Raw genomic sequence first — 25,138 nt, forward strand, 5'->3', positions numbered from 1 at the left:
TGGTCTTGTATGTGGGCCTGCTCGGTCCGAACCTCGACCAAGACCTTCTCCTGGTCAGCCTTGGACGTCGCCACTGCCTGCTGGAGAGTGTTGAGGGTTTCCATGAGTTGTTGTAGGGTAGCATTGTCACCTTTCTCCTATCCGGATGGACCTTGCCGAGTATTCCTCATATTGTCTGGTAGCTTGATCACAACTGTGGATGGGACCTAGTTTTATCGGGCCCCACGATGGGCGTCAAATGTTCTTGTCGGTTGACCTAGTCGTCAGTTGACTCTAGGAACAGGTTGTGACTCCGTCTGCCTGTACTGAATTTGTTCTTTCCCTGGGATGTTGGAAAGCGGCTTCGTTTGAAACAGAGTGGGCCCTACCTGTTGATTGCACTCCGACGATCAAGTCAGTACTGGGCTAAGAAACAATGAGTAAGTAAGCAAATAGTTTCAGTCTTAGAAACGGTGTACCTTTACCAGGGATCTCAAGTCCCTTTTATAGACAACTCTTAGGTTACTCTTTGTAACTACCCTTCTCTCACGAGAACCTTATCTCGAGTGAAAGTAGGTTTGATGGGAGGAGAATCTGTTACAATGTGCACAATCTTAGAGCACCAACCTCCTAGAATCTCCCTCCTTTGAGTGCATAATCTTAACAGCATGGTCGCCAGAGTACCAACTCATGTACCAGCATCATGGGGCCCGTCTGTTTAGTGTAGGCGCACTAGCCTTCACGTATCATGCATGCAGCTTACCCTTGAAAACCCTAGTGCTCTTGGGCCTATGTGTCTTTGGGATATTTACTTGTGCTAAACCTAAATGTACTATATACACCACTTACATTTTCTCGTTGATCAAGCCTTATATATATTAATGAACTTCAACACACGCATTCTTGGGGCCCACTTATGTGGCCCATTAACTCGACCAGACCACCAAGCTGACCTGCTTCACACAGGTGTCGATGTCCGACCACCTAGGCGTTGAGCCCAGCGCTTTGGCCCACTACAAGAACGTAACACAAAAAAAATTAATTGGAATTTTTTCACATGAACAATGTATTATATGAAAAACTTAAAAAAAAAAACAAAGCACACACTCGTTGAATATAAAAAAAAATTTCAAAATATGTTTAGTGGAAACATATTCAAGTTAAATTATGATTAGGATCAATGATCAAATTTATATTAACTGGGAAAGAGTTTGAAATTGCATTTATAGTGAAACATCTGATAAAAAAAATCTCAATAATTCAAGATTTTATAAAAGATATTATTTAGTTGTCACTCCTAAATACAAATACATATAATAGATGGTAACAAAGAGTAACTTTAGAGAGAGGATATGGTAAGAATTCTTACAAACATATTACTTCACAAAGTCAAGTATAAAAAGATTAACATTTTTCAAAAAGACAGATTACATTCCAATATTTTGACTTGTATAACTTGATTTGCTTTCTTGTATGTTTGCACATCGAGAGTTTAACAATTTTTCTCTTTATATAGATCTTTAAGAATATGAATGTTACTCTATTTAATCTTTAGTGATAATGTTTCTTTGTGTTAGATAACATAATCATTATCAATTTTTACAAATAAGGTTTGATATAGCTTCTCATTTTCTATTCAGTGTTATGTATAGAAGGTTGCACTTCCTTATAAATTCTATGTATAGTAAACAAGGAAATATAAAAAAACACATGATAAATAATGTAAATTGATATTGTACAAAAAAAAATATATTGATTTTCGTTTGTAAAGATCAATTGATTATTAATATGAATATTTCAAACATACTCAAAAATCTCTTGTTTCCTTATTTATAAAATAGAGCTTTCGACGTTGAGGACACAAATTAAGTTTATTTGAACAAATTCAATGCTCCTGATAACTTATTTTGTGTATAAGAATATTTGCTTCATATGACTTTAAAGTATGCTTTGATTATAAATTACAAACAAAGGAATACTAGACCATTTTGATCTTATAGAAGGTTTGACACAACTTCAACTTTATTAAAAAGTTCATAAACATAGCATGTTCATATTTATTATCATCAAAACTTATACACAAAGACAAAGAAATTATACAGTGATTTTAGACAAGTATAAATCCATGTGTATAGCAAGCCAAATGTCAAACCAATTTGAATTAATATTTCAAGTTAAATAAAGAAACAAATATTTCAAGCTAGTATTCAATACAAAAACTAATTGGCTACGAGAACAAAATCAACCGAACTCTTAACTCTTACATCTATTAAATATAATAAGTGAAGAGAGTAAACATAATTAAACGTATCTAGTGGAAGAGGATGAAAATGCAAGGAGAGGGAGGCATGATAGTTGGTGGTGTAAGAAGAAGGAGCCGCAACTTACAAAGAAAATGTTGTTTTAAAAACCTTTCTTCATCGATATTTAAGTATCTAACATAAAATGTATTGACACAGAAAATTTGTAAATTATTATAAGTTTCTCACCACAATTTTTTTTTTATTAAATCCATATTTTGTTTATTAAAATCAATATTTTATTGTCTTGAAAGGTAAAATGTGTTGTAATTTTTGGATATTTCAAAAGTCACAATGTCCCACGCTTTTTGCTTTCTAAATGCCTCCATCTAAGGTTGGTTTAATCGCTATCACATAAGGAAAGAGTGACAGTAACATTGGACTTTTGGGTCATTGATGCAAATGCAAAACCATTGACCCCACACATAAAGACCTTTGAAAGATTTTTATTACATTTTAATTAATTTTTTTAGAAAATAAATACAAAATATCTTAGACGCTATTTTAACGTAGCATGGCTTCCGCTTTAATAATATTAATGTCATACTTTAACCAACATTATTACCTATTTTAATGTATTAGCTCTTAACTTTGCACAAATGTATTACACCTTTTTCAAGATAAACACAACCCTTTCTTAATTAAAAAATTTCTCTCATCTTTCTCTTTTAAGTATTTTAAAATCATTGTTATTTAAAAAAATATTCCATGACTATTATAAGTATTTTAAAATCTTGTAGTTTTAAAATCATTTTAAAAATATCACATACAAACGGGACTTACTATACTAAAGCAGCCACTAATGCACAAAGACGAAACGAATATGGCTATTTTAAATTTATAAGGGCGGCTGTATAGTCGCATTTGATCAGCGCGCACTTGTAAATCGAAGAGATAAGAGTGCGGCTATATAGCCGCACTTGAAAATACCATTTATAAGTGCGGCTATTTCTTATAGACACACTTGTATATGTCAAAAAATTAAAAAAAAATCAAAAAATTTAAAACATCGCCAATCTTGTGTGAAGGCAACGTTGATGAAGAGTGGCACAGGAGCATCAGCAACGGCAGCAGAAGCGGCGGCGGACAGGGAAGCAGCGACGGAGCAAACCAAAAAACCCACAAGAACCCACGAAGGCAACGAAAGAGTACTGAGCAATGCAAGAAACCAAACAATGTAAGAAAAACGAAAAAAATTATACATGAAGAGTGGCACGAGCAACATATATAAATAGCCGCATTCGTAAATCAAAATAATTTCAATGCCACCGTGTTTTTTATGAAAGTGGGTAGCGCAAAAGTCGCACTAAATAAAGAGTATCATTTTCTTCTTTTTGCACTGCCGTGTATATTTTTATTTTTCTTTCCTCATATTGACGTACCCTTTCTTTGGTGATCTTGTTTCAACTTTATTTTCAGATAAATCATGAAATTATGAATTTTCATTTAATCTAAATAGAAAATATGAACTCCATTACTCAAATGATTAAATATTCATTTACGCAAGTCAAATTTTTGTTCTTGTTATATAAAACTAGGATAGTGTGCATGCACGATCCTAGTGTACCTTGTAGTAAAAGAGATAAAAGAGAGTATCCTTTAAAGTGCTGTGATTTTCTCTATATTTATCTTTTGGTTTACTTTATGAATATTCATGAAACCGACATTGGTTTAAACTTTGAAAATCAACCATATATATCCACAACTGCAATATTGGAGACATAGCTTTTTGTTATGGTGATATGGTATTTTTACGTGGTCCTACTAAACAATATCCTAGTAGAAGAGAGAAGAAATGCTTGATTTCGTTCCTTTGACTTGATATGTTTATATATATATATATATATTTTTTAGGCAAAGGCAAAAAAACAAGACTGTTCAAAGAAAACCTGAAACAGGATCCTAAAGCATTTAATTAAGATACATAGAATAAGAACTGTGGATGAACCCAGAAAAGTTATGGGCAGCAGCCAAACCACCCAAGAATTCTTAGCAATGACACGCACGTATCGCACTACTTTCTCTTCATTCAAATCTAACATTACAAGACATGTCAACCATAAAATATCCCTTCCTACTCAGACAGAGGTAGACACTTCAAAACCTTTTTGCTTTCTCATGAATTTCTCCTAACTCATTGAACCAATACTATAATACTATAACCTCTTTATTAGGAAATAATAATTATAAAATTATATGCAATTATTGTATGCAATATTTGACGATATTGTACCCAATTATATGCAATTAATTTAATAATTATAGAATCTCATGATTAGTATCCTACCTAATTAGATTGTAATTTGGGAGAGAAACTCCCTATATATTTCCTATACATGATGTAATATACACATAAGAGAATAAGAAACATCTTTTCTTCTTACCATTTTTTATCATTTTCTTATATGGTATCAGAGCACCGATCTTGGTGCCCTGACAGCCTCTCCATTTTTATCCCCTAAATAAAAAATCATGTCTGGCAAAGAAGGCATCAGTAACGAGTCCGATAGAAACCTCGTACAACACTTCAGTGCCGAACAAATTCAACAATTGGCAAGGGCTATTTACTCGCTCAACAATAACGGTAAAAGTGACACGTTTGTTAGCTCTGCAGGTCTGCTTGCCCATAACTCCTCTTCTAATTCTGCTTTTACGAAACCATGGATTTTGGATAGCGGAGCAACCCATCACATTGCATCTGATTCACAATTTTTCACACACACTTCATCATCATTTATTTCAAATGTTAATCTGCCCACAGGCTCAACTGCGCCGATCTCATCTACAGGCACAATTAAATTCAATGACAAAATCACTCTCAAAGATGTTCTTTGTGTTCCTTCTTTTAATTTAAATCTCATGTCCATTAGTAAGATAACCAGTTCACTAAATTGTTGTGTCGTTTTTACTCCACATGGTTGCGTTTTACAGGACTTGGCTACGGGGAGGATGATTGGCTCGGGTAAACAACACGCAGGCTTATACTACATGTCCCCTCTTCCAAACCAAGCCCACGCATCTCAAATATCGACCGATCCTGATTTATGGCATAAGCGCCTTGGACATCCTTCTCCAGCGTGTCTACAACTTGTATCTTCCCTACTACCTATCCCTATCAGTAAAAATCTCATTCCCATTCATAATCATTGTAGTATTTGTCCCAAAGCTAAACAGACAAGGCTACCCTTTCCTTTAAGCACAATAAAATCTCATTCTCCATTTAATCTATGAAAGTGTTTTCCCATTCTGCCAACAGTCACAGACACAATCCTCACCTCCATTACAAGGTATTTTGCCCACTATTGACATTGACTTACCCACTCCTGTCCAACATTCACTCGATCAACCTTCTTCTCTTACTCATCACAATGCACCTGAACCTCCATCAAACCAACCTTTTTCTCCTACTCGTCACAATACACCTGAACCTCCATCAAACCAACCCTCTTCTCCTACTCGTCACAATGCACCTGAACCTCCATCAAACCAACCTTCTTCTCCTACTCGTCATAATACACCTGAACCTCCAGTAGACCAACCTTCTTCTTCCATGCCAAGAAGTTTAGCACCCATTACCAAACCTTCTCCAACCGACCTTCCTGTTCGACGATCCAGTCGCACATCAACCCAACCTTCCTGGCTTCAAGACTACGTAACGGGATCCCAAGCCAATCATTCGACCACTGCCCAAGACCGACAGAATGGAACCAGGTATCCTATGCATAATTTTCTTTCTAATTCACGATTTTCTTCTACACATAGTGCATATCTTGCTAACATCACAGCCACCAAAGAACCTCACACTTACGCTCAAGCTATCCTTGATCCAAATTGGCAAAAAGCAATGGACGAAGAGCTTTCCGCCTTGCAGCTAAATCAAACGTGGACCTTGACATCGTTACCCGCTGGACAGAAACCCATCGGATGCAAATGGGTTTATAAAATAAAGTACAACTCAGATGGTAGCGTCGACAGATATAAGGCGCGCCTTGTCGCAAAGGGGTACACTCAGATTGAAGGTGTCGACTATTCTGAAACTTTTTCACCAACAGCAAAATTAACAACTTTGAGATGTCTCCTCACCATTGCAGCAGCCAGAAATTGGTTTACTCACCAGCTAGATGTGCAAAATGCCTTCTTACATGGCACATTGCATGAAATTATTTACATGGACTTGCCACCCGGACATCATCGACAGGGGGAGAACATTGTATGTCGACTCAACAAATCCCTTTATGGTCTCAAACAAGCATCTCGAACATGGTTTTCAACATTTTCTCATGTGATTAAATCTGTAGGATTTCAACAGTCCAAGACAGATTACTCTCTATTCACAAGACAGAATAACTCATCATTTACTGCCCTTTTGATTTATGTGGATGATATTCTTCTGACAGGAAATGATTTGACAGAAATTCAGCGTGTTAAAGATTGTTTATTACAACAATTTCGCATTAAAGATCTTGGAGATCTAAAATATTTTCTAGGGATTGAATTTTCCCGTTCCAAAGCTGGTATTTACATGTCCCAAAGAAAATATGCGCTTGATATTTTGCAGGATACGGGACTCACAGGTGCTCGTCCAGACAAATTTCCAATGGAACAATACCTAAAACTCACACCAGACGATGGAGAGTTATTAAAGGATCCAGTCAAATACAGGCGACTCGTGGGACGACTGATATACCTCACGGTTACTCGGCCTGACATAGCATTTTCGGTTCGGACCCTAAGTCAATATATACAGGATCCACGGAAACCTCATTGGGATGCTGCAATTCGAGTCCTAAAGTACATCAAAGGATCACCAGGACAAGGATTGTTATTGCCATCCGAAAACAATCTGACATTGACAGCTTATTGCGACTCAGACTGGGGAGGTTGTCAGACAACTCGGAGATCCGTATCTGGATATTTCATTTTTCTTGGTTCATCTATTATCTCATGGAAATCAAAAAAACAGACAAACGTATCAAGATCATCAGCGGAAGCAGAATACCGCGCAATGGCCAATACTTGTTTGGAGATAGTTTGGTTGCGATATCTGTTGCAGGATTTAAAGGTGCCATGTAACTTGCCAGCTCAACTTTTCTGTGACAATCAAGCGGCATTACATATAGCAGCAAACCCAGTATTTCATGAACGCACAAAACACATTGAGATAGACTGCCACATTGTGCGAGAAAAATTACAAGCTGGAATAATCAGTCCTTCATATGTACCGACACAGTATCAGCTCGCAGATATTTTTACGAAGGCATTGGGCAAGGAACGATTTTTGACGCTACGACACAAGTTGGGGGTTCTTGATCTTCACCTACCAACTTGAGGGGGAGTATTAAGGAAATAATAATTATAAAATTATATGCAATTATTGTATGCAATATTTGACGATATTGTACCCAATTATATGCAATTAATTTAATAATTATAGAATCTCATGATTAGTATCCTACCTAATTAGATTGTAATTTGGGAGAGAAACTTCCTATATATTTCCTATACATGACTGATGTAATATACACATAAGAGAATAAGAAACATCTTTTCTTCTTACCATTTTTTATCATTTTCTTATACTCTTACCTAAAATGTTTTTGTTTATATCTATGCATATAGTAAGAATCAAATATGTTTATCATAAATTATGTCTCGTAATATATCATCATATATAGATATTTAATTACTATGGCAATCCACTTTTATAATACCAATTTAATGATATCATCCATGTACATTCTTAAAAAATAAACCTTATGGGATAAACTCATAAGTTTGAAAAGAGGAGATAATAATAGAATTTGATGTATGATGGGTGACTTTAACACTACTACGTATATAATAATTAGTAACATAAAAAAATGTTACTAAATCAAAGAAAATGTTACTAATAAAATTTACTAACATTTTATCAAATGTAACGGATATTCTATGTAACTAAAAATTTTTGGTAATATTTTTACATTTTAATAGACACATTTATAAACATGTCACTAAATATTTTTAGTAACATTTATTTAATAAAAAGGTAACATTTTAAAAATATTACTAAATCTTTTTAGTAATATTTATTTAATAAAAAGTAACACTATAAAAATGTTACTACAAGTTTTTTTAACTTTTTTTGTTAAAAAGGTGACATTTTAAAAATGTTACTAAATCTTTTTAGTAATGTTTTTTAATACAACAGTAACATTATAAAAATATTACTAAAAGTTTTTAGTAACTTTTTTTAATAAATAAGTAACATTATAAAAATATAACTAAAAGTTTTTAGTAACTTTTTTTAATAAATAAGTAACATTTTAAAAATGTTATTAAATCTTTTTAGTTATATTTTTTTTTAAAAAAGTAACATTATAAAAATATTACTAAAAATCTTAGTAACTTTTTTTAATAAAGAAGTGACATTTAAAAAATGTTACTAAATTTTTTTAGTAATATTTTTTTAACAAAAAAGTAACATTATAAAAATGTTACTAAAAATCTTTAGTAAATTTTTTTATTAGAAAATTATACAAATTATTTAAATTTAGATTTAGATTGTAAGATGTCAATTATGTTTACATGTTTTTATTTTATAAACTATAAAAATGTTACTAAAAATCTTTAGTAAATTTTTTTATTAGAAAATTATACAAATTATTTAAATTTAGATTTAGATCGTAAGATGTCAATTATGTTTACATGTTTTTATTTTATAAACAAGCTAGTAATAAAAATCTATCAACACAAACGTCAATAATTTCAATGGATTTTCAATAGTTGAAAATGAATTTAGAAATATCTTGTGAATACATTGTCACTTGTGTTTACCATCTAGCACACATAAAATTTCTAGTATGTACTATGATTAGAGTTTCACAATCACATAATCAGTTCATGGGAATGATAATGACAGTCATTCACCAATGGGATCAAATTTGGTGACACTGACTTTGTGACATTAGTCAGCAGATATCCAATCTGAAAGAAAAACAGAGGTAAATTAAAATATCAACTGAATTCAATGCAATACAGGATAAATACCAAGAATAGTTCTGAACCAACTAAACTCATAACATACATCTGCAGACATTTACTATAAGTTATTTAGATATTCAAGAAAGAAACAATGACAAAAATTCTAAAATTACACACTTCAAATATAGCTTGCGACTAGTCAACAATTTATCTCATCTCAAATCCTAAGAAAGACAAATGAAGTGTTGATAGTCAGAACAACTAATAGGGGGAGTATAGGTGGACGGTAGTTTTTTTTTACAGAATAAAGGGGTAATTTGTTTTTACTGTGTTGCTTGTTTTAAGCATTAGGAGAATCCTCACTTCCTGTTCCTGACAAGTACATTGTCTTTCTTAATGTCATACTAACTAAAAAACTACGAAAAAAGAGCAACAAAGAATGCCTCATTGGCCTTTACTGGTCATAGATTGAGAAATGCACACAGTATTAAAGACATGGCAGGAATCAATTAAATAGTTGCACAACACAGAAGTGAGAGATGTACCCTTCTTACAAAAATATAAGAAACATTATAGTACCAAATGTTAACTACATTCAACTTATGACCAAAACTTGTACATTATTTTTTTCCTGTTATTTTCAAATCAGAATCCCAATTTCATTTTAATAATTTCTGCGATCCTTTAATGCACACATTTGGTATACAATTTAGTGAATGTATCTTTGTTTTTTCTCTACTTATTTAACTATGGTGTGAATGATGATCATAACCAAATCTTGAATTAAAGAAAATTTTGTGAATAGGAGTGAGTAGGCAGGCATGGCACCACAAAAAGGTTCTAACAAGAAAAAGGGAAGTTTTGTCGTCCATTTTAGGGTGTGTAGGTGAATGAAAGAAGATAGCAGTGGAGCAAAACTTATTGCAACAATATCAGCAATTGGGTTTAGAAAAAGAAAAATAAATGCTTGAACTGACTATTAAATGAATGGGGATTTTCTCAACCTGTTTATAACTTAATGTTACATTTATGAGGCAAGCAAACATTGGTTGCAGTAACTTCCTCCACATGGAAGGGCAATGTGACTCCAGGAGGCTATATGTGGCCACATGTTTATTTATATTTTCAAAATCATATGAAATACAATGATGTCACACTCAATCAAATGCTAAAACTATTTGTTCGAGGTGTTTAATTCCAATAAAGCAATTGTAAAGAAGAAATCAAATTGAAAGAAGAAACTATGAGAACAAATAGATGGAACCATCATCAACTATAATAAAGAATATAAAAAAAAATCTGATTACCTAATCATGAACCTTAATTCGTCCCATCAAAATGAAGCTTTGGTTTCCGTTCTCTTTTTCCAATCTGTTTCTTTTGAACACCACTGATTTCAATACTTGTGTTAGATGGAGTTCATTAACAAAACAATAATGAAACAAAATAAACATATACAACTATGATCTTATAATAAATTACACTAATAACCTTTCTTCTACTATACTGAAATGTAGTTTTCCTCTTAGTCTGGCTGCTCTATTGAAATAAATTTCTTTTTCCTGATTCAAATATCATAATTAAGTCAATCAATATTAAATTACTTAAAATAAAACAAAAAGACTTAGACTTACTTCATTTGTCATACACTTCCATGCTTTAAAAGCCTTTTTATGAACCTATTTTTTCAAAAGAAATGTTAATTACCAGTGACTTCAAATAATTGAAATATCAATTTTTTTAATTTCACTTACTCTTTCAACATTCTCTGAATCAACATTTATTTCTTTATAATTATTTTCAAATTCCTCCCTGTAATAATGATTGTTAGTAACCAATAAATCAAAGTACAAAATTAGAAACATATTTTAGATGACTATATTTACATGAAGAGTTCAATGGCAGTGGATGGATGTTGGAGTGTCTTAAGATCTTTTTCAAGTGTGACAACTCCCACTGTAAGGTCTTCTGATTTCCTGGATAATAAAAATAGTAGAATGTATTCCAAAACAAGATTAACAAAATTAATTAATAAATAATATAAAAACAAAATAAAGAAAAAATGTTATATGAGTTCACCCCTTAGCTAATTTCGTGTTAGTTTTCTCTGTTTTTCTCTTTTTGCTTCTAGGAGTGGCCTGACTTTGTTTCTACATTAAAGTAAACAAAATGTAATGTGTACTATCTAATTCAATAATAAGTTTAATGTAAAATTTAAATTATATACCTCAACAACAATTTCTTCTTGTAGATCTTGGGTCATTACTCCTGGAATACAACTTTGCAATTGAGTGAAAGCAGATTTGATGTTGTTTAAAAGATCAATTTTCATTGCTTCTACTTGCTGTTTTAGCTTGGCTTCCATCTCCTCTTGCATTTTTTCTTGCATTTTTTCTTTTATCCTTTGAAGCTCAACTTGGGCATTTTTTTGAACTTCATCAACTAATTTTTGTATCTCAATTTGAGATTTTGATCCCCACAAGTCTGAAGGCACAACCCCTTTTCCATAGGTTCGTACATATCCATGTCGCTCTTTTCCAAAGACTTGGGAAAATACATCATCGGAAGTTTTATCTCGTTCTTCTGAACTAGAAGCAACTGCATCCTCAAGCTTTGACTGAATAATTATGAATAAAAGAGGTATAATTATGAATAAAAGTAGGGAAATGAAGTTACAAATTTTTCTGATATGCGTTAAAAAGAGAAGCAGAATTGAATTCACAAGACCAAAACACACAAAAACTGTAGAAAACACCATGACATTGCCTAAAAATAACCTCCCTATGTACCAATCAATATGGCCAATGAATTGAAACGTGAAAAAGGGGTTTTCAGACACTGGATCAACCTCTGTCACTACTGCACCAGCAGCAAACAAGAGTTTTCAGAAGAAGCAGAATTGAAACGTGATACTCATAATGATTCAGATTACATACAATAATTTTTTTGGTTTCCTCACTCCTAGGCTTATGTGTCATGATAAACATTTCTGCACGAGATGGCTCTCTTCCATCAGTATTTTTCAGTGCCTATCACAGAAGAAAAAAAATATTAGCACAAGAGAAATAAAATCATTAATACACTAATTATGCAATTGGCCTAACCTCTTCATATCGTATCTCAGCAAAAGTTTTAGTTCCCGTGGTATGAACAGTAATAAATTTTGCTCTACTTGCTTTGTTCTTCTCACTACAAAACTTTATAATAAAATCATGAGAAGAGTAAAGATAAAAATCAATCAAAGTATATAAGTACCTTGACTATGTCAGATTTCCAAAATTTAACAAGAACTTTCCACTGGTCAACTGGAATACTCAAGGGACAATTCTTTAAGTGGTAATCCTCTGTCATATTGGGAAAAAAATATTTTGTCTTCAATCGACATTTGTGGTTCCTCCAACTTGAGGATATGCTTCCTAGAACCCACTTTCTAGCACGTTCTTCAATGTCAAATTTTGACTGCATCACATCAATTAATAAATATCAGAATTTAAGTATTATATATAATTAAAGATAAAAAGTTAGTGAAGTACCAAGACTATTTTCCACATGTCATCCCAGTGATCTTTTAGTCCTTTCCAAGTAGTGAAAGTCAGAGGAGCAAGATGTGCTTTCCTAGCTAGTGTCCCCAGATAATTACTCAATGCAGCTCGATAAGTACCAACAGGTTGGCCAAGAGCATTGAGTCTAACCGGTAAACGCTCTTCATCTTTCAAGCCATGAGTCTTGAGACATCTGGTAGGGCCTCTTTTTCTTTTACTAGACCTTGTTAATAATGTATAAAATTAAAAAATCAGTACATTGCCAACTAGACATATACAATAACAAATTACTTATTTAAATAAGCATATATATAAATAACTAACCAATGTGGTGGACTGGAGTTTGACTAAGTCTTGATGCGGTTTCTTCCAACCCGTCGAGTATTTCAATCATAGAACCACTTGGAAATTTCTTCGCCAGCAAAGGTGGTTTTTCTTTCTCACCACTAGCCATAAAACTATAAAAGTAATTCCACAAAAAGTTGTACACACAAAAACTACATTAAAAAAACATTAATATCATGTTCAATGATTATCCATTATACTTGTATCAACTGTTGTTCCAGGTACATCATCCCTAAACCAACTAACATGCTCACCTTCATCTTCATCAATCATAGGTTGATGAAAAAAAGGACTTTCTAATTTATCTCCCAGGTAGTTTTCCATATCATCATTCTCTAAATCTCCATGTACATCAAACAAATCTCTAGGGGTGGTTTTAGTGACAACGTGCCAATTATCAGTTGGATCTTCTGTGTAATATACTTGCTTTACTTGAGTTGCAAATACAAAAGGGTCACTTTTGTAAATCAACTTTCCAAAATTTACTAGTGTTAACCCAAAATGATCTTGCTTACTCTCAAACCAATCACATCTAAACAACACAAACTTAGAGTGTCCATAATAATCTAACTCTATTATATCTTTCAAAACTCCATAGTAGGTAACATTTTCTACTTCAGGATTTTCATCTTCTTTATTTTTAAACCTAACAGTAGACGAAGTAACCATTACTCCAAAGTTTTGTGTCTGCCTCTCACAACCCTCAATAATAAACTTGTACCCATTTATCACATAAGCTAAAAATCTTCTAGCAACACTATTAGGCCCTTTAGCCAACCATTTAACCTCTTCACTAACAACAACATTTTTAACATGATTTTCAAACCATGTGTGAAATGTAAGATATTGATATTTCGTCGTATTCCAATTTCTTGTTGAATCTTCACAAGCATTACTAGAAAGAAATTCCTCATGTTCTCTGCAAAAATATAATTTTTTTTGAATAAGCTCACAAAAGTTAAAATCTCATACAAAAAGATAAAAATATGGATACTTACGTGACAAATGACTTGATGAGCTCACAATTAAACAACACATAATGGTGAGCTTGTTCCCACTCAAGAGGTTCCAAACTAGTCATCACTCCATTCCCTATTGGACCATCTACATTCCTTGGCAACTTGTTGAACTTTGTTTGGACATTATCATTCAAATATCTTGAGCAAAATGTCAAACACTCATCCGCCAAATACCCTTCTACAATTGAACCTTCTGGATAATTTCTATTACGCACGTAAACCTTTAACCTATGGAGAAATCTATAAGAATATAAAACTATGATTAGGAATAAAAGAGGAGAATATAACTACAAAAAAAAAATAGTCAGTTAGTAAAAGAATTACCTTTCAATTGGATACATCCAACGGTAATGTACAGGCCCAACAATTTTAGCCTCATACGCTAAATGTATGGATAGATGAACCATTATGACAAAAAAAGATGGAGGAAAAATCCTCTCCAATTCACATAGAATTAAGGCAATTTCTGCATCCAATGAATCAAACTCCTCAATTATGATGACTTTAGAGCATAAAATTTTGAAGAAAGAACTTAACTTCATTAAAACTCTTGCAACTTCTTTTGGCAACACTTTTCGAATTGCTACTTTTAGCAAATCTTGCATCAATATATGGAAATCATGACTTTTTAGTCCAAGAAAATTTTGTTGTTCAAGATTAACACATCTAGAAACATTGGAACCATAACTTTCTGGAACTTTCACTCCTTTTAGAACACGACAAAAGATGTCTTTTTCTTTTACCGAAAGTGAAAATCTTGCATGTGGAAGGAATACCTTGTTTGGTCCTATATTTATAGGATGAAGGTCTTTCCTTATACCCATCTCTACCAAGTCAAGGCGGGTTCTCAGATGCTCCTTTGGTTTCCTCTCTATATTCAATAATGTTCTTATTACATTTTTACATATATTCTTTTCAATATGCATGACATCAAGATTGTGATGAAACAAATTAATCTCCCAATATGGCAAGTTAAAGAATATACTCTTTTTGGTCCATGGATCATGTTTCTTTCTTTTCTTTTTCTGAGCATTTCCAAATACATTTTTTCTATCATCTAATATATCCAATATGTTAGACCCTGTTAATGGAGTAGGTATTCCTCTCAATTCTTGGTTACCATCAAAACACTTCTTATCTTTTCGCCACTTATGTTTTGAGTCTAACCATCTTCGATGACACATATAACACATCTTTTTACTATTGTTTAAGTACCTAGAGTGATGGAGATCAAGCCCAAGAGAACATGGAGGCCACTCATCAAGCTCAAGAAGAGGTGGAGGCACAAATGGAGGACGCCCATGGAGGTCAAAGTCCACCTCAAAGGATTACAAGAAGCATGTTCAAAGCCTTGGGAACTAGAGGACATTTATTTTCTCTTTTTGTAGTGTCTTTAGTTGAAGGTGCTTAGAGGGAAACCTTAGAAACCTCTTTTGTTATAGCATCTTTTAGGTTTTAGTTAGGAGCTTTAGGGGGGTGTATTAGTAGATAGGTGTAGGAGTAGAATAGGGGGTGCCAAAGTGAAGGAAAGGATCACACCTTCCTTGCTTTGTTTTTGAGCGCCGGTTCTAGCTTGTTTTGGAGGGAATTTTGATTTGTTTTAGCTTTCAATTTTCAGCACCTTAGGCTATAAATAGAGGTGCCTTCCTTGTAAATTTCAGATTTGAATTTATCTAAAGAAACTATACTCAAAATTGGAGTGAGCATTTGGAGAGCTTTTGAGCTTCTACTCTAGTCTTATCTTGAAGGACCATGGTTTCCTCAAGTGGCGGCTTCCACACTTATCTAGGAGCATCCATACTTCTAGTGGCGTGATCATCCAACCTATCTTCCATCTTCATGAGCATTCTCTTCTCCTTCCTTTCTTCTCTTTCAATTACTCTTGTTGTCTTGTGTTCTTGAGCAAGTTTTGGTTCGGCTATTCCATTTTTCCAGCACATGTATTCTGTTTTTGTTTTTCAATTCCTTTTATGTTCGGTTCTTATGTGTTCTTGCTTAATTCCTATTCGGTATTCTCTTTTTATAATTCCTTTGTTGATTCAATTTGACAATATTTGGTTCATCCAAATGAGTTTGGGATTTGGTACTTGTTATTGGTGAGTTCTTGACTTAGAACCATGATCCAACTTCTAAGAAAGTGCCTCTATATTTTCCAGCTCAAGGTGATTCCTCAAAGTGTCAAGAATCTTGTTCTATGTGGCTATTGGAATCACATCATGTGGTATCATGAGTCTTAGGTTCTTCTTGTTTAATTGTTGAGTTGTGTGCACTTTATTTTTCAAGAGCTCTTTAATTTTCTTGCAATTTAAGTTTCTGTTTTAGAATTTTATTTGAGTATTCTTGCTGTTTTTCTTTTGCTCCAAGTGTTTGAGGAAAGGTTTATGGCACTCATAATTCTTATGAGTATGGTTGCTCTTTTGGAATGGCATTATCCTTCCTAGAGTTTACCTTAAGCTTCCTTTCACTTGTTACAATTTGTGTTGTGTCTTTTAATTTTTGAATCATGTCAAGTTTTGTCTTAGTCATGTTATTCCATATATGTCATTACTTCTAGTAGTACTTTTTTTGTTTTGATTGTTTCTTGCTTTGGTGTCATATAATATTCTGAATTGATGTTGATCCTTTGTGCATTTTCTTTTTAGAATTGAGTTCATACTTGTATTCTAGACCTATACAAGTTCCAATACATCATTTTCTATTATGTCTTTGCTAGTTCATCATTCTGTTTTTTATTCCTATTAGGATTCCTCTGTTTCTGAAAACAAGTGCTTACTGTTTTTCCTTATTGCAACTGATTTACGTACTGTAAAATTCTGAAATTCTGGATTTGAGATATTCAAAGTGTTAGAAAAGAATAGAAAAAAGAATCATTCAAAAATATGAAGTACACAAAAAATGATAAATAAAATAAAAAAAGTGTACATTCCTGCCGAAAAAAAATACGGTAATCTGGCAGTGATTTTAAAAAATTTATTTCTCTCAATTGGCTTACTGTTTTTAATTGATTCCAGTGCCATTTTTGAGTTAACATCTTGAAGTTTCTGTGGTATAAATTTCATAATCCAGTTCGCTCTACAACGTTCCAGTTAAATCAGTGAATATCAAACACAGTTTGCATAAAAAAAAAAAAAATTTCCAGTAGCTAAATTTTTTGTTTTCTTCATCTACTCTAGTGTTTTTCCTTAGGTATTCTTTTGTGTGCCTACTTTTCTCATTGAGTTCTTTATTTTCTTGATTGTCTTTCATTCTTACTCTTTGAGTTTGTCTTACATATAGTATTCCTTTTGCAATTACCTTTCCTTGCTTATACCTTTTCTTGTTTGTCTTTATTGTTTCTTTGGTTTTGTGGTGGTTTGCTCTTAAGATTGGTGTGCTTGCTTTGACATATTTCATTTGAGGATTCCAAGGCCTCAAGATCAGATTGGTGCAAGAACATTATTTCTTTGAGAGTGATATCTTTTTCAGCCTTAAATTCACTTCGGCAGTTTCAATTGCAAAGCTCACTGTTTTTGCTAATTTTTAACTTGTTTGCTGTTTTGTGTGTTTGCTGTTTTTTTTTTAATTACAAATGGCTGGATCTTCAAGTGATGCATCCTACAAGCAGAATTCTCCTTCCAAAGCTTCCATTCTTGGTGAATTACATGAAGCTCAAAGAACAATTAGAAAGTTGGAGGAAAAAATGCAAAAGATGGAGGTCCAACAATCTAGACCATCTCCTTCTATCCATGATGGACATCATTCTCATAGACCATCTTCAAGAGCTTCTTCAAATGATGTTGGCCGTGAAGATGAGCATAGGAGAAGGAGACCTCCACCCCAAGTCCATGGACAAAGACATCATCACCAAGGGGAAAGAATTCACTACGGCAATGGCTTCTACCATGATGCAAAGTCCAAGCTTCCTTCGGTCAAACTACCTTGTTTTAATGGTTCTAGTGATCCAAATGTGTATTTAGATTGGGAGGCTAAGTGTGAACAAATTTTTGAGATCCATGAGATCCAAGATGAGCATAAGCTCAAGCTAGCCACCCTAGAGTTTAGTGATTATGCCATGAAATGGTGGCATGGGATTGTAAAGGACATTATCTATCACAAGGGTCCTCCCGTGGACTCTTGGAACTCTTTAAAGGATCATATGCGCGCTAGGTTTGTGCCCCCACATTTTAGGAAAGACCTCATGTTGAGACTCCAACGGTTTCAACAAGGCACGCTAAATGTGGATGAATATTATAAGGAGCTTGAGACGCTTGTGCTTAAAATTGAATTAGAAGAGAGTGAAGAAGCCATGGTTGCTAGGTTTGTGAGTGGTCTTAGGAAGGATATCCAAGACATTGTTGAGTTACAAGAGTATTCATCATTGGGCTCTTTAGTTCATCTTGCAATGAAGGTGGAAGCCCAACTTGCTAAGAAAAACTCTTTTAAAAATGCTTCCAATAATGGATACTACTCCAAGTCTTGGAGAAACAAAACTTCTTTTTCTAAACATCCTTCCAAAGATTCTTCTTTCAAACCCAAGGAATCTAAGCCATCAACATCTAGACCTAAGTCTCCCACTAGAACATCTAACACTAAATGCTTTAAATGTATGGGTTATGGTCATATTGCTGCAAATTGTCCTTCCAAACGAAGTATGTACATGCATGAGGGCATTGTAGTTAGTGAGCATGATTCGGATTCTTCAAAGCATTCATTGCATTCTCATGCATCTAGTGAGGAAGAGAGCGAATGTCCACTTGAAGGGGACTTGTTAGTTGTGAGAAGACTTCTTGGACAAGTTTCACAACCTTTTGATGAAAGTCAACGGGAAAATATTTTCCATACAAGATGTCTTATTCAAAACAACATTTGTTCCTTGATAGTGGATGGGGGTAGTTGTGCAAATGTGGCTAGTACAAGAGTAGTAGATAAGCTTGGATTGCCTACTATCTCTCATACAAAGCCCTATAAGTTACAATGGCTTAGTGAAGTAGGAGAAATAATTGTTAATAAACAAGTCCTCATCCATTTCTCCATTGGAAAATACAAAGATGAGGTATTATGTGATGTTGTGCCCATGGAAGCCACTCATGTTCTTTTGGGAAGGCCTTGGCAATTTGATAGAAAAGTTTTACATGATGGCTTTACCAACAAATTATCTTTTGAATTCCATGGTCACAAGGTTACTTTAAAATCTCTCTCTCCAAGAGAAGTCCATGAGGACCAAGTTATCATGAAGAAAAAGAGGGAGAGTGAAAAAGATAAAAAAGATAAGAGTTCTAAGCCTACACTCCTTGTGTCTAGGCGTGACATTGAAAGGGAAATAGTGGCTCATCATCCTCTTTTTTTAGCCATCCCTAGAACTCTTAGCATAGAATCACTTGTTGATAGTCCTCATTGCTTGGAAAATTTGGTAGAAGAGTTCAAAGATGTGTTTCAAGATCCTCCAAATGGACTTCCACCTTTGAGAGGGATTGAGCACCAAATTGATTTGATACCGGGCTCTTCTTTACCAAATCGTCCCGCATATAGGACCAATCCAAGTGAAACCAAGGAAATTCGCCAACAAGTTGAGGCTTTGATTGAAAAAGGGTGGGTGCAAGATAGCATGAGTCCTTGTGCTATGCCTATCATCTTAGTGCCAAAAAAGGATGGCACATGGCGAATGTGTTCGGATTGTAGGGCCATCAATAACATAACCATTAAGTATAGGCATCCCATACCTAGACTAGATGATTTGTTGGATGAATTACATGGTTCAAAAATCTTTTCAAAGATTGATCTTAAAAGCGGCTACAATCAAATCCGTATCAAACCGGGTGATGAATGGAAGACGGCTTTTAAGACCAACTTTGGTTTATATGAGTGGTTAGTTATGCCTTTTGGTTTAACTAATGCACCAAGTACCTTCATGCGCCTCATGCATCATGTTCTTAGACCTTTCATTGGTAAGTTTGTTGTGGTTTACTTTGATGACATTCTTATTTATAGCTTATCTTTGAATGACCATAGGTTGCATGTTAGACAAGTTTTGGAAACCCTTAGGAAGGAACATTTGTATGCTAAGGAATTATATGCACTTGTTAGGGCTTTGTTTACTTGGCAACACTATCTTTTTCCCAAAGAGTTTGTGATACATAGTGATCATGAATCTCTTAAATATTTGAAAAGCCAAAACAAACTTAACAAGAGGCATGCTAAGTGGGTGGAATTCATTGAGCAATTTCCTTATGTGATCAAACACAAGCAAGGCAAAATAAATATTGTTGCGGATGCTCTTTCTAGAAGATACACCTTGCTAAATCTTTTAACCTCTCAATATCTTGGTTTTGATCACATTAAGGAACTTTATCATGATGACCTTGATTTTTCTCTCCTCTATCAAGAGTGTCTTAAGGGAGGACACAAAGACTTTTTTATTCAAGATGGCTTTCTTTTTAAAGGAAAACGTCTTTGTGTTCCCCAATGCTCTATTAGATTATCTCTTGTTAGAGAAGCTCATGAGGGGGGCTTAATGGGACATTTTGGGGTTGCTAAAACTTTGGATGTGTTGCATGAACATTTCTTTTGGCCTCATATGCATAAACATGTTCATAGTTTGTGTGATAAATGCATAGCTTGCCGCAAAGCTAAATCTAAAATGCATCCCCATGGTCTTTATACTCCTCTTCCTATCCCTTCAATGCCTTGGGTAGATATATCTATGGATTTCATCTTAGGCTTACCCAAGACATCAAAGGGAAAGGACTCCATTTTTGTGGTAGTGGATCGTTTTTCAAAGATGGCTCACTTTATTCCTTGCCACAAAGTGGATGATGCATGCCACATTGCAAACCTCTTCTTCCAAGAAGTGGTTCGCTTGCATGGGATTCCTAGGTCTATAGTGTCCGATAGAGATCCTAAGTTCTTGAGTCACTTTTGGAAGACCTTGTGGGGCAAGCTTGGAACTAAGCTTTTATTTTCTACCACTTGCCACCCACAAACTGATGGTCAAACCGAGGTGGTGAATAGAACTTTAGGACAACTATTGAGATGCTTTATTTCGGGGAATCCTAGAGTGTGGGAGAATTTACTACCCCATGTTGAGTTTGCATATAACCGAGTAGTAAATTCTACCACCTCCCATTCTCCTTTTGAGGTGGTCTATGGGTTTAATCCCCTAACACCTCTTGATCTTCTTCCTATTCCCCTTCTTGACGATGTCTTGTGCAAAGATGGGGATGAAAAGGCTTCTTTTGTGAAAACTTTGCATAAAGACATCAAGAAGAGAATTGAGAAGAAGGTTGACAAGCATGCTGAACTTGCCAATAAAAGGAGAAAAGCATTGTTGTTTGATGAGGGCGATTGGGTTTGGCTTCACTTGAGGAAGGATCGTTTTCCTACTCAAAGGAAGTCCAAACTAATGCCTCGAGGGGATGGACCTTTCCAAGTCCTCAAGAGGATTAATGACAATGCTTATGAGTTAGATATGCCTGATACATTCTTAGGTAGTCATACTTTTAATGTCAACGATCTAACTCCTTTTTCTGTAGGTCTCCAGAATTCGTGGTCGAATTCTCTCCAACTCGGGGAGTATGATGGAGATCAAGCCCAAGAGAACATGGAGGCCACTCATCAAGCTCAAGAAAAGGTGGAGGCACAAATGGAGGACGCCCATGGAGGTCAAAGTCCACCTCAAAGGATTACAAGAAGCATGTTCAAAGCCTTGGGAACTAGAGGACATTTATTTTCTCTTTTTGTAGTGTCTTTAGTTGAAGGTGCTTAGAGGGAAACCTTAGAAACCTCTTTTGTTATAGCATCTTTTAGGTTTTAGTTAGGAGCTTTAGGGGGGTGTATTAGTAGATAGGTGTAGGAGTAGAATAGGGGGTGCCAAAGTGAAGGAAAGGATCACACCTTCCTTGCTTTGTTTTTGAGCGCCGGTTCTAGCTTGTTTTGGAGGGAATTTTGATTTGTTTTAGCTTTCAATTTTCAGCACCTTAGGCTATAAATAGAGGTGCCTTCCTTGTAAATTTCAGATTTGAATTTATCTAAAGAAACTATACTCAAAATTGGAGTGAGCATTTGGAGAGCTTTTGAGCTTCTACTCTAGTCTTATCTTGAAGGACCATGGTTTCCTCAAGTGGCGGCTTCCACACTCATCTAGGAGCATCCATACTTCTAGTGGCGTGATCATCCAACCTATCTTCCATCTTCATGAGCATTCTCTTCTCCTTCCTTTCTTCTCTTTCAATTACTCTTGTTGTCTTGTGTTCTTGAGCAAGTTTTGGTTCGGCTATTCCATTTTTCCAGCACATGTATTCTGTTTTTGTTTTTCAATTCCTTTTATGTTCGGTTCTTATGTGTTCTTGCTTAATTCCTATTCGGTATTCTCTTTTTATAATTCCTTTGTTGATTCAATTTGACAATATTTGGTTCATCCAAATGAGTTTGGGATTTGGTACTTGTTATTGGTGAGTTCTTGACTTAGAACCATGATCCAACTTCTAAGAAAGTGCCTCTATATTTTCCAGCTCAAGGTGATTCCTCAAAGTGTCAAGAATCTTGTTCTATGTGGCTATTGGAATCACATCATAGAGCATATGTGGTAGTTACATACCGGGCATGCCAATTTTCCACTTGTACTCCAACCTGATAACATAGTATAAGCAGGCAAGTCACTAATAGTCCAAAGTAATGCAACATGTGCCTGAAAAAACTGTTTGCTAGAAGCATCATAAGTTTCAAACCCTTTCTCCCACAACTCCTTCAACTCATCAATAAGAGGTTCTAAATAAATATCAATAATACTTTTAGGGGAAGAAGGACCAGGAATTACTAATGACAACATTAAGTAAGGTTGCTTCATACAATCCCATGGAGTTAAATTATAAGTCATTAAAACCACAGGCCAAATACTATGTCCTTTGCCCATCATCTTAAATGGAGTAAATCCATCACTTGCTAACCCAAGCCTCACATTTCGAGGATCTGATGCAAAGTTAGGATGTAGAGAATCAAAGGTTTTCCAAGCAAGTGAATCAGCTAGATGTCTTAGCTTTCCATCTTTAGTACGACCTTCATCATGCCATTTCATTGACATAGCAGTTTTTTATGACATAAATAACCTTTTTATCCTTTGTTTTAAAGGAAAGTACCTCAAAACCTTGGCTAGAATTGGACGTGAAGCAACCTTACAGGAAACTTTTCTTCTAGAATTTTTATGCTTCTTTTCTTTATATCTAGAAGAACCACATTTAGGACACCTAACTTCATTCTCATACTCCTTTCGAAATAAAACACAGTCATTAGGACATGCATCAATCTTTTCATAAGTTCATTCTCATACTCCTTTCGAAATAACCACATTTTTATGCTGAATCAATTGGTTTCTGAAATAAGTTCATTCTACCTTTAAAAAATTTGCGAAAACCCCTTTAAACAATTCACCCCCCCTCTAGTTTAAAGCCATCTTTTCAAACACTAACTACCATATCTTGGGAGCCGAACTATTTGTCATGAAAAGAGAAATTAAAACTTGGAATAAGGAGGTCTTTGGGGACATTCATATCAGAAAAACAAACAATAATAAAGATGATAAGAAGTTAGACCTAGAAGATGAGAATAATGAATTAAATGAAGGTAAGAAGAAAGAGAAAAGAGAATTGTTAGCCAAGTTGCAGAAAGTAATGTTTAATCAAGAGGCATTAGAAAAATAGAAAGCAAAGGCATGGATATTATCACTCCATTATAAAACTATAAGAGAATGAAAAATGACATTAAGGGAATGATAGTAAAAGAGGAATGGACTGAGGTGCCAAACATAGTAAAGGAGGAGATCAAAACCTATTTTAAGAGTCAATTTGAGGAAAAAGAAAATATGAAAATAAACTTAGATGAGGTGCCATTCCCGATGATCTCTAAGGAAGATGACACATAATTATAGCCCATTCACAAAAGAAAAAATTCATGGGTTAGTGAGGGAGTGTGAGGGAAGTAAAACCCCATGATGGAATTAACTTCAATTTCATCAAGGCACACTAGAAAGTAGTTAAGGACTATTGGATTGCACCATTAAATGACTTTAGTGGATGTAATGCAACATTTATCACTCTAATTCCAAAACAGAAAACCCACAGTAGTTAAAGGAATATAGGCTGATTTCAGTGGTAGGATGCCTATATAAAATTATAGCTAAGATACTAGCAAATAAATTGAAAAAGGTTCTACCTAAGATTATAGATCAATCATAATCAACCTTCCTTTCAGAAAAAAAAAAAAAAACTTACTTGATAATGTATTTGTAGCTAATGAGACAATTAATCAGGTAAGACATAAGAAGAAGAGTTCTTTAATTATGAAAGTAGACTTTGAAAAGTCCTATGATTCAGTTAGATGGGGATTCATACACTACAAGAAAATCATGAAATAGAAACCAATTTTTAGAGACCAAAATAATTAGTTACAATAAGAACTAAAATAGAGACCATTTTAGAAACTAAAAAACAATTAGTTTCTAAATTAGTTTCCATTATTTTCTATTTTTGTTAAATAGTTTCTAAATTGGTATCTAATTAGCAACTAAGGTTTTAACTACCAATTATTTAGTTTCTAAATTTGGTAGCAAAAACCTTGGTTGCTAATTAGATACCAATTTAGAAACTATTTAATAATAATAGAAAATAATAGAAACTAGTTTAGAAACCAAATTTCTTTTTAGTTTCTAAAATGGTATCTAATTTAGTTACTATTGCAACTAATTATTTTGGTTTCTACAAATTGGTTTCTATTTCATGATTTTCTTGTAGTGATATAGTACATGCTAGAAAAACTAGGATTTTGTAAAAGGTGATTCAAGTTACAAAATGTTTGACATCAACGACAATATCAATTCTTGTTAATGGAAGTCCAATTGATGAGTTTAAGCCAACCAAAGGAATTAGGAAACCCCTTAACACAATTCCTCTTTATTGTTGCGGCTAAGGGTTTAGTTGGAATTATAAGGCAAGCCAAGAGTTTAAAGATGTTAAATGGAATG

General features: G+C 34.2%; 1 long non-coding RNA gene and 2 pseudogenes across 1 annotated transcript; all 3 read right to left on the reverse strand.

The window, feature by feature from the left end:
* Window positions 1–10,748: 10,748 nt before the first annotated feature.
* Window positions 10,749–11,193, reverse strand: LOC150029040 (uncharacterized). Its single transcript, XR_016519036.1, has 4 exons — window positions 11,129–11,193; window positions 10,997–11,054; window positions 10,877–10,921; window positions 10,749–10,804 (listed from the first exon to the last, which is right to left on the reverse strand). It is a non-coding gene; the product is annotated as an uncharacterized LOC150029040 (long non-coding RNA).
* Window positions 11,194–11,317: 124 nt separating this feature from the next.
* LOC137809645 (uncharacterized) lies at window positions 11,318–13,238 on the reverse strand (annotated as a pseudogene).
* Window positions 13,239–14,468: 1,230 nt separating this feature from the next.
* On the reverse strand, window positions 14,469–23,434 carry LOC137809176 (uncharacterized; annotated as a pseudogene).
* Window positions 23,435–25,138: the final 1,704 nt, after the last annotated feature.

Source organism: Phaseolus vulgaris, chromosome 2 (genome assembly GCF_051622355.1).
Source record: "Phaseolus vulgaris cultivar YP4 chromosome 2, ASM5162235v1, whole genome shotgun sequence".
Taxonomy (NCBI): Eukaryota; Viridiplantae; Streptophyta; class Magnoliopsida; order Fabales; family Fabaceae; genus Phaseolus; species Phaseolus vulgaris.